A 10,013-nucleotide genomic window follows, 5' to 3' on the forward strand; every position below is an offset into this window, starting at 1 on the left:
GGACCACGGGGGGGACCACGACCTACCACGACCTACCCCTAGGTTATTCATGCGGTGGTTCACCTGGTACAGAACGTCGTCGTCTTCCTGATTGCTGGTGGCGACTAGATGATGACCCGTTGTGTAGGGGACCACCCGGTCTACTCAAAATGTGAGGCATTAGTTGTTGCCAATCCGGGATCGGGATTGGTTCCTCACCTAAGAAATTAAACAAGGCTGGGAGGTCAGTTGGAGCCCGGAGTGTAAATGTAGACGACTCCTTCCTGAAAATCACCGCCAGAGGATATCCCCAGCGATAAGAATAACCACGCTGTTTAGCAAGATCCAGTAGGGGACGTAGCAGGGCTCTGCATTTCAGCGTGGCCCTAGAGAGATCTGGCAACAAGATCACCTGGGCTCCTTCTAAGTCTACTGTTTCATGTTCCCATGCACGACGTAACACTAGTTCCTTCTGAGTGTAACTATGGAACCGACAGATCACATCCCTTGGTCTCAATGGGTCGGTTGAGGCAGGTCCCAGGATTCTATGGACACGGTCTAGTTCAAAGGTCACGTTCGAGTCAGCCATCACTGTACGAAGCACCCCCAGTACCACCTCACCTAGATCTCCCGTCTCTACGGATTCAGGAATGCCCCGGAGTCGCACGTTAGAGCGACGACTGCGATCCTCAACCTCCTCCACTTGTAGCTGCATAGCAGCGGTCACCTCTCGTTGCTGGATTCTCTCCTGCTCCAACGCCAGCACCCTGTTTTCTAGTGAGGTGACCGCACAGGTTTCAAAACACATTTTTTTTTCTCTTGAACTCCATCTAGAAAGCAAATCATTAAAGGGCCTTTTATCTCTCGAACCTCCATCTAGAGGACAAAATGCTCCTAAAATACACATTATACCAACTGTACTATGGCAATCATATTGAGATTCCCATACATGATCTATATCAATTTCTTCAAAATGTATTAGACGCATTTTTCTCTCTTCAAAAATGATTATGTAATCCAGAAGCTCAGAGTCTTTGTTTTTGAAACCTGACAGTGGATGCACAATCTGTTATAGCTATAATGGTACCCTTGTTCATTCTTTTGGTTTCCTTGCACCAACAATTAGCTGACCTTGCAGCACTCTCTGCTGTCCACTAAACCAAGAGAGTACCACAGTGACCTTTTATTACCACAGGGGAGCACCCCACCTTTTTCTGATGTTCACAACCACAATGGTCAATCATCATAATCCCAAAAATGCCCACCCTTTCTATGATCCACTGACACATAAAAGTTCCACAATGGCCAGTAATTATTTATTCTCCTTAACCACTTGTTTACTGGGCACTTATACTCCCTTCCTGCCCAGGCCAATTTTCAGTTTTCAGCACTGTCAGACTGTGAATGACAATTGCGCGGTCATGCAACACTGCACCCATATGAAATTTTTTATCATTTTCTTCACACAAATAAAGCTTTCTTTTGGTGGTATTTAATCACCGCTGGGCTTTTTATTTTTTGCTAAACAAACAATAAAAGGCCGACAATTTTGAAAAAAAAACAAAAACGGTTTTCATAGTTTGTTATAAAAACAGGTCATTATTATCTTTCAATGATGAGCGTTGATTAGATGCCACAGATGGGCACTGATAGGCTGCACTGATAACGCAATACTGGTGGGCACTGATAGGCTGCACTGATGGGCACTGATGAGGTGGCACTGGTGGGCGCTTATGAGGCTGTACTGATAAGTGGCACTAATAGGCACTAGTAGGTGGCACTGATAGGCAGCAGTAATAGATGGCATTGATGATGAGGCACTGATTGGCAGCACTGATGGGCACTGATAGGTAGCACTGGTGGGCACTGATTAGCTGTACTGTTGGGCACTGGGAAGTAGCACTGGTGGGCACTGTGTGCAGCAGTGACTGTCTGAGTGTGGGACTGATGGCCCTGTTAAAAAAGCTTGCAATCAGCTTTATCTTTTTCTCCTCGCGCTACCAGCATGAGGAAAAGAAAGGAAGATTACCAGCTTGTTTAAATCATGTGGTCAGCTGTCATTGGCTGACAGCTGATCACTTAGTAAATGCCCAGGACTGACCCTTTACTCTGTTCTGAGATCAGCCGAGTCCCAAAGGACTCAGTGATCACACAGCAGGCTGCACGCTCCACACAGGGGGCGCATGGGAGCGTGAGCACAGGAGGACTTACATGAACACCCTTCCCCCAATTTAAGCCCGTGCTGTAGCCGTCTTTCGGCTATAGCATGAAGGGGTTAAATAGGAGGAGATCACACTTTACCAGATGATTTAGGCTGTACACAACATACAAATACATTTGCATGGCTGTGTGGAGCTTCAAGTCCTTTCTGCCACAGCAGCACACGGACTTGTAGTTCTCAATGGAACACAAGTTCGATAATCACCACATTCATAGTGCATTAACACTTCCTTCAGCTCATCACCTGAAAGTCTGTACCTCGGTACGAAGATAAAGCTGGAGGAAGAATTTGCCGGAGCATATACAAAAAATAATAAATGCACATTTTTTCCTCTGCAAATATATGTGCATTTATTCTTTTTCTTTTAAAGGTAGGCTTAGTCTTCTGGAATTGTCTCCACTTGTGTCCTCTACAAGCCCCACGATTAAGCCTTTTCGGAATCCACCTCAAAATGTATCTAAGGCCGCGTACACACGCGGGGACTGTTCGCTCAACTTTGTCCGCTGAACAGTGTTTCGTCGGACAGTCCGCTCGTGTGTGGGCTTCAGCGGACAGTTTCAGCGGACAGTCTGACGAACAAAGTTTTTCGGAAATTCTGAAAAACTGTCCGCTGAAACTTGGTTTGAGCGGACAGTCCGCCCGTGTGTAGGCTTGTTCGTCAAACTAAGTCTCGCGCATGCTCAGAAAGAATTTACACGCCGAAGGTTGCATTGCAGTGTATAGGACGTCGTTTTCTAGTCCTGTCGTACGTGCCGTTCACGTCATCGCGCACGGTTTCAGCGGACTGTTCGTTCGTCGTGTGTGGGCAAGTCCGTCCATGCTAATTTTGAGCGGACTGTCCGCTGAAACTGTTTGACGAACAAAGTTGAGCGAACAGTCCCCGCGTGTGTACGCGGCCTTAGACTCTAAATGATTTCCTAACAGCAGCATAAAGGAAATTTGTAACCGCATGGTATCAAGTTGTAAATTAGTCTATAAAACTTTTATTATCTGTAAGGCAAGACTTCTCTACTTCAGTGATGTGCAGGTTTGTTGGATTAAAGGTTTTATTGAATTAAATGCACACCTTTTTGAAAGTGTATCTTTTTTTCCTTTTTTTTTTTTCAATAGAGTTGAGAAGGATTAGAGCAGATTTTTTCTCTGCTATCCAGAGTTCTGATAGAGCAAAAGCTCTACTGAAATTGATAGCTCCTCTAATAATTACAAATAAAGTGTGCTAATGCAGGATTCTTCAGTCAGCACTTGCATTAAATATAATAGAACTTTTACAAATCTCACCAGTATTGTGTATTGCCAGTGCTCCCTTTGCAGACAGCGGTATGCCAATGTCCAAATAACAACCTGTCATTAAAAGTTCTGGCTTGATGTGCACTTTAAAGAGCTATTCCACCTAAACGAATGTCTCGGTTTTTGGTAGATACTGCAAAATAAACCACCTGACTGTTCCTTATATCTTGAGATCTTTTTAATAAATCTTGAAAAGCTGGAACACATACAGATTGTCATAGATGCCCAAAACACCTAGGTGAAACAAAACAGAGTAAGGAACCAGAGCAAGAAGAACTCACTATTTTAGTACCCAATACGCCCGTATACATAGTCAGCAGCTGAATAAACCAACAGACTCCACCTATAAATAGGTGACTTTGAATGTGGCATGGTTGTTGGTGCCAAACGAGCTGGTCTGAGTATTTCAAAAACTGCTGATCAACTGGGATTTTCACGCACAACCATCTCTAAGGTTTACAGAGAATGGTCTGAAAAAGAGAAAATATCTAGTGGGCAGCAGTTGTATGGACGAAAATACCTTGTTGGTGTCAGATGTTAGTGGAGAATAGGCAGGTTTGAGATGATAGAAAGGCAACAGTAACTCAAATAACCACTTGCTACAACCAGGGTATGCAGAATACCATCTCTGAACACACAACACATTTGGTCCACTTTGCATGTGCTGCTATTTTATTTATTGTAATTGTATTTTATGTATTCTAACTTGTTCATTATCATATCCGTTTGACTTCGGTGGGTTCCTGCCCCCCCTTTGTGTCTCCTTGGATGAGGGCCCAGCCCCTAGTGGCTTCCCAGCAGGGTGGGGGGATGCAGAGGACCTCTGCGTTCCCTGACTATGCTCCAACAGGCAGTCAAAATCTTTCAGCTACTGGAGGGGGCAACACTTTGCCGGTGGCGTTCTTGGATCACTTTCAAACGTTTGCGGTGGGGTGCACATTCGCAGGGAATCCCGTGTGCGCGTGCGGCGCCTTGACGTTGCGTAATTATGGCATAAGTGACAATGGTTATTGGGGCTTTCCACCTTCTGGGACGCAGAGGTAGTCACGATGTGGCCGCTCCATCAGTGGCCAGGGTGCCACTTCTTGGAGGTGGGGGGAGTGGTTGGCACCTGCAGCCTATTAGTGGAGTTCAGAAATCCCTATTTTTAACATCAAGTTGCATGTGGATCAAGACAGGATCCTATGCATCTCTGAACTGATAGTCTTTCCACACGAATGGCTCTATGTAAGTACTTCATATAACTATGGTCGAATCCTAATTTGCCTCTTCAGGTTACCATTTAAAAAAAAAATACATCTTAGATTCAATACTGCATCTTTGCTTCTGTTTATATAGTCTCTGGCTCTTTGTTTAGTTGTAGCCAAGCACCTTATCCTAGCTACCTGATGATTTATAGTATGTATACATACACTTTTTTTAGGGCGGCACAGTGGTGTAGTGGGTAGTACTCTCACCTAGCAGTAAGAAGGGTCGCTGGTTTGAATCCCAACCACAACACTACCTGCCTGGAGTTTGCATGTTCTCCCTGTGCCTGCGTGGGTTTCCTCCGGGTACTCCGGTTTCCTCCCACACACCAAAGACATGCAGGTAGGTTAATTGGCTTCTGCCCAAAATTGGCCCTAGTATATGAATGAGGACCTTGGATTGTGGGCTCCTTGAGGGTAGGGACCGATGTGAGTGTGCAATGTACAGGGATAGGGACAATTGTAGACACTCACTCAGGTTGAACTGGATGGACTGGTGTCTTTATTCAACCTTACTAACTATGAAACTATGAAACTTAGATTCATGTTGTCAGACTTCATTTATGGGTTGTGTGTTTGCACTGCTTTCATTAGTTATCATCACCACCACAGCATACCTGTACTGTCTTGTTTGATTTTTTTTCTCACACACACTCCCTCATTAGTATCTGCCTTTTTTCTCAAATGTTTTCTCATTTACTTTCCTTTTACATTATTTAGCATTTTATACACTTTTTCAATTTATATTCTGCAGGTTCTATAGCACTCCACTCCTCACAGCACTACCCATGCTTCACATGCTTATGTCTCATTGTTAATTTTACCTTGTATTCATTATATATTTTCTCTCCTTTTACATCCTCACACAAAACAATCACTCTATCCATACCCATCACATCAGCTTTTCCCCTCTACACAACACCATACTATTGTTGGAACAACTTACACACACTTCATCAAATTAACACAAATTAATTATTATAATAATATATGAACAAATTAACCACTTTCAGACCGGACCAATTTGCTGGTCAAAGACCAGACCACTTTTTGCGATTCGGCACTGCGTCGCTTTAACTGACAATTGCGCGGTCGTGCGACGTGGCTCCCAAACAAAATTGACGTCCTTTTTTTCCCACAAATAGAGCTTTCTTTTGGTGGTATTTGATCACCTCTGCGGTTTTTATTTTTTGCGCTATAAACAAAAATGGAGCGACAATTTTGAAAAAAACGCATTATTTTTTACTTTTTGTTATAATAAATATCCCCCAAAAATATATAAAAAAACATTTTTTTCCCTCAATTTAGGCCGATACGTATTCTTCTACATATTTTTGGTAAAAAAAATCGCAATAAGCGATTATTGATTGGTTTGCGCAAAAGTTATAGCGTTTACAAAATAGGGATAGTTTTATAGCATTTTTATTAATAATTTTTTATTATTTTTTTTTTTTTACTAGTAATGGCGGCGATCTGCGATTTTTATTGTGACTGCGACATTGTCGGGGACCCATCGGACATTTTTGACACATTTTTGGGACCATTGTCATTTATACAGTAATCACTGCTATATAAATGCAGTGATTCCTTTGTAAATGACACTGGCAGTGAAAGGGTTAACCTGTGGGTGGCAGTGTAGGGGTTAAGTGTTCCTAGGGGTGTGTTACTAACTGTGGGGGGGCTGGGCTTTCATTTAGTGTACACTGATCTCTGCTCCAATCACATGGAGCAGAGATCAGCGTCACTAGTTGCTAGGCAGAATGGGAAAATGTTGTTTATACAGCATTTCCTCCATTCGGCCGCTCCGTGAGACGATCGCGGGGATGCCCGCGGCGATCGAGTCCGCGGGTCCCGCGACCGGACTCACGGGGGTCCCGACCAGCGCAGGAGTGCGCCGCCGGCGGCGCGCTCCCGATGGCACGGCGGCAACGAATATTGGACGTACATGTACGCCAATATGCCTGCCCGTGCCATGCTGTCGACGTACATCGTCGTGCGCTGGTCGGGAAGTGGTTAATATCAAACAAACATGTGGAACCTGTTCAGCATCTAATGTTGTAAACTTAATAAGATCTTCATAAAGGAGACATATATTGATAACAAACATTTGGAATCCATTTGACATTTTGCAATATGTCAGGACCTTTTGGAATCCCCCTTTTGATTTATTGACATCATTGGGAATTTGCTGCAGGTGTTGGCCTTCCTTACCCTCTGAGGGTGTCCTTCAGTGTGACTGCTTGCAAGTTGCATCGGATCGGGCCTTCCCGCCTTTGGAACACGGATGGGTATGGACCCTCAGGGATCATCCAACGGTTTTAAATGTCTGGTCAGGAGATCTCTCTTTTCACTTTTCAGTGGTAACTATACCTTGTACATATGAAATTGAATACATTTTGGAATTTTTCCTTCTTTTGAGATACTAAATATATCTGTTTATAGCAATCCAACCCCCTGAAGAAAACCACATGGGTCGAAACGTGTCGGGGCATCATCACAACAGACCAATGATATGTGATGCTGTAATTTTGTGTTTGCTTTCTGTAAGTGTGGAATGCTTTTGTTATCCCCCAACCAGAGAATATTTTTTGATATGGCAATATGCTATTTCCAAATAAAAATATTTTTATATAATTCCTTTTTGAATTGTTTGTATTGCTTTTTAAATCCCCCCTGGGGGAATTTTCCCCTGTTGCACAATTTGTTTTGGGGTGTGCAGCTGTTGTACCTCTCCTGTATGTGTCTTCCCTTTGCACATTTTTTTCCTCTGCAAATATATGTGCATATATTATTTTTTCTTTTAAAGGTAGGCTTAGTCTTCTGGAATTGTCTCCACTTGTGTCCTCTACAAGCCCCACCTATTAAGCCTTTCGGAATCCACCTCAAAATGTATCTAAGACTCTAGATTATTTCCTAACAGCAGCATAAAGGAAATTTGTAACCGCATGGTATCAAGTTGTAAATTGCTCTATAAAACTTTTATTGCCTGTAAGGCAAGACTTCTCTACTTCATTGATGTGTAGGTTTGTTGGATTAAAGGTTTATTGAATTAAATGCACACCTTTTTAAAATGTATTTTGTTTTCCTTTTTTTTTCAATAGAGTTGAGAAGCATTAGAACAGCTTTTTTCTCTGCCATCCAGAGTTCTGATAGAGCAAAAGCTCTACTGAAATAGATAGCTCCTCTAAAAATTACAAATAAAGTGTGCTAATGCAGGATTGTTTGGTCAGCACTTGCATTAAATATAATATAACTTTAATAAATCTCACCAGTATTGTCCAAATAACAATCTGCCATTAAAAGTTCTGGCTTGATGTGCACTTTAAAGAGCTACTCCACCTAAGCTAATGTCTCGGTTTTTGGTAGATACTGGAAAATAAACCACCTCACTGTTCCTTATATCTTGAGAGTTTTTTCATAAAGCTTGAAGAGCTGGAACACACAAAGGTTGTCATAGATGCCCAAAACACCTATGTGAAACAAAACAGAGTAAGGAATCAGAGAAAGAAGATCTCACTATTGTAATACCCAAGATGCTCTTATACATAGTCAGCAGCTGAATAAACCAGTAGACTCCACCTATAAATAGGTGACTTTGAATGTGGCATGGTTGTTGGTACCAAACGAGCTGGTCTGTGTATTTCAAAAACTGCTGATTTACTGGGATTTTAATGCACAACCATCTCTAAGGTTTACAGAGAATGGTCTGAAAAAGAGAAAATATCTAGTGAGCAGCAGTTGTGTGACTGAAAATACTATGTTGATGTCAGATGTTAGAGGAGAATAGGCAGGTTTGAGATGATAGAAAGGCAACAGTAAATCAAATAACCACTTGTTACAACCAAGGTATGCAGAATACCATCTCTGAACACACAACACATCGACCCTCAAAGTGGTTGTAAACCCATACAAACCTCTTTGTCCTACAGGTAAGCCTAGATTAAGGCTTACCTGTAGGTCCAATAAATCTCTCCTAAACCTGCATGGTTTAGGAGATATTTATAAAAAGACAGGCACAGGCAACGTTGCATGCGCCGTAGACAGCGGCGCACAGGCGCACTGGGCATGCTGCTGCTAACGGCGATATACCGTTAGTGGAGCCTCCCGTGCGCATGCCTCACAGTGGCGGAGCAGCGATACCTGGAAGAACATGGAAGCTCTGTGCTACAGGGGACAGCGGTGACATTTCTGGCTCCTGTGTCAGGTAAGTGACGCATAATGGACTACTATGCGATGCATAGTAGTCCATTATGCTTTACCTTTGCAGGGAGACAAAGAGGAAGTAAACCCATCAGGGTTTACTTCCTCTTTAAAGCAGGTGAGCTATAGAAGCAGAAGACCACACCGGGTACAACTCCTGTCAGCTAAGAACAGGAATCTGTGGCTACAATTCATACAGGCTCACCAAAATTAGACAATAGATTGGACAAATGCTGCCTGGTTTGATTAGTATCCTTTTCAGCTGTAACATTCAGATGGTAGGGTCAGAATTTGATATAAACAACATGAAAGCTAGTGGTGATGGTAAACAACATCAATGGTTCAAGCTAGTGGTGGTGGTGTAATGATGTGGGCGATATTTTCTTGTCACACTTTGGGCCCCTTAGTACCAATTAACCATTGTTTAAATATCATGAACTACCCGAGTATTGTAGCTGACCATGTCCATCCCTTGGCCAATATGAACCAAAATCTCTGAGGAATGTTTCCAATACATTTTTAAATCTATGCCACAAAGAACTTAGGCAGTTCTGAAGACAAAAGGGGGTCCAACCCGGTACTAGCAACACTTACTTAATAAAGTGACCGGTGAGTGTATACTCTATAGGTTTGTGCAATTTGTTTTGTAATGAATCGAAATTCAGCCGAATTTTGCAACTTTTGGACATTCAGAATTTCAACTAATATGAAAGAAATTATAGCGGATATATCAAATTAATTTGACATGATTTGATAATTCGTTAAAGATCTAATGAAACAAAAGGTCAACTCAAAGTAAATCTTACAGTCCAATCAGCTGATTTTGTGCTGGAGGTTGGATTACTGGAAAAAAGCATTCCTGAGAAATAAGTGAGATGGGTGTTGTATTGTATTTGAGCAGAGGAGAAAATATATTGTTATTGTGTGTGTTAATAGAGTCAATAAACAAGCGACTTTCCAAATTCCGAATCATTATCACGAATATGTATACATACATAAATATCAAATTTCAACGAATATGAACAAAATTATAGTGCATATAACAAATGAATTTGACATGATTAGAGATTCAGTATAAC

The sequence above is a fragment of the Lithobates pipiens genome, unplaced genomic scaffold (genome assembly GCF_037356315.1).
Source record: "Lithobates pipiens isolate NorthernLeopardFrog02 unplaced genomic scaffold, aLitPip1_a1.2 Scaffold_1, whole genome shotgun sequence".
In the NCBI taxonomy this organism is placed as follows: Eukaryota; Metazoa; Chordata; class Amphibia; order Anura; family Ranidae; genus Lithobates; species Lithobates pipiens.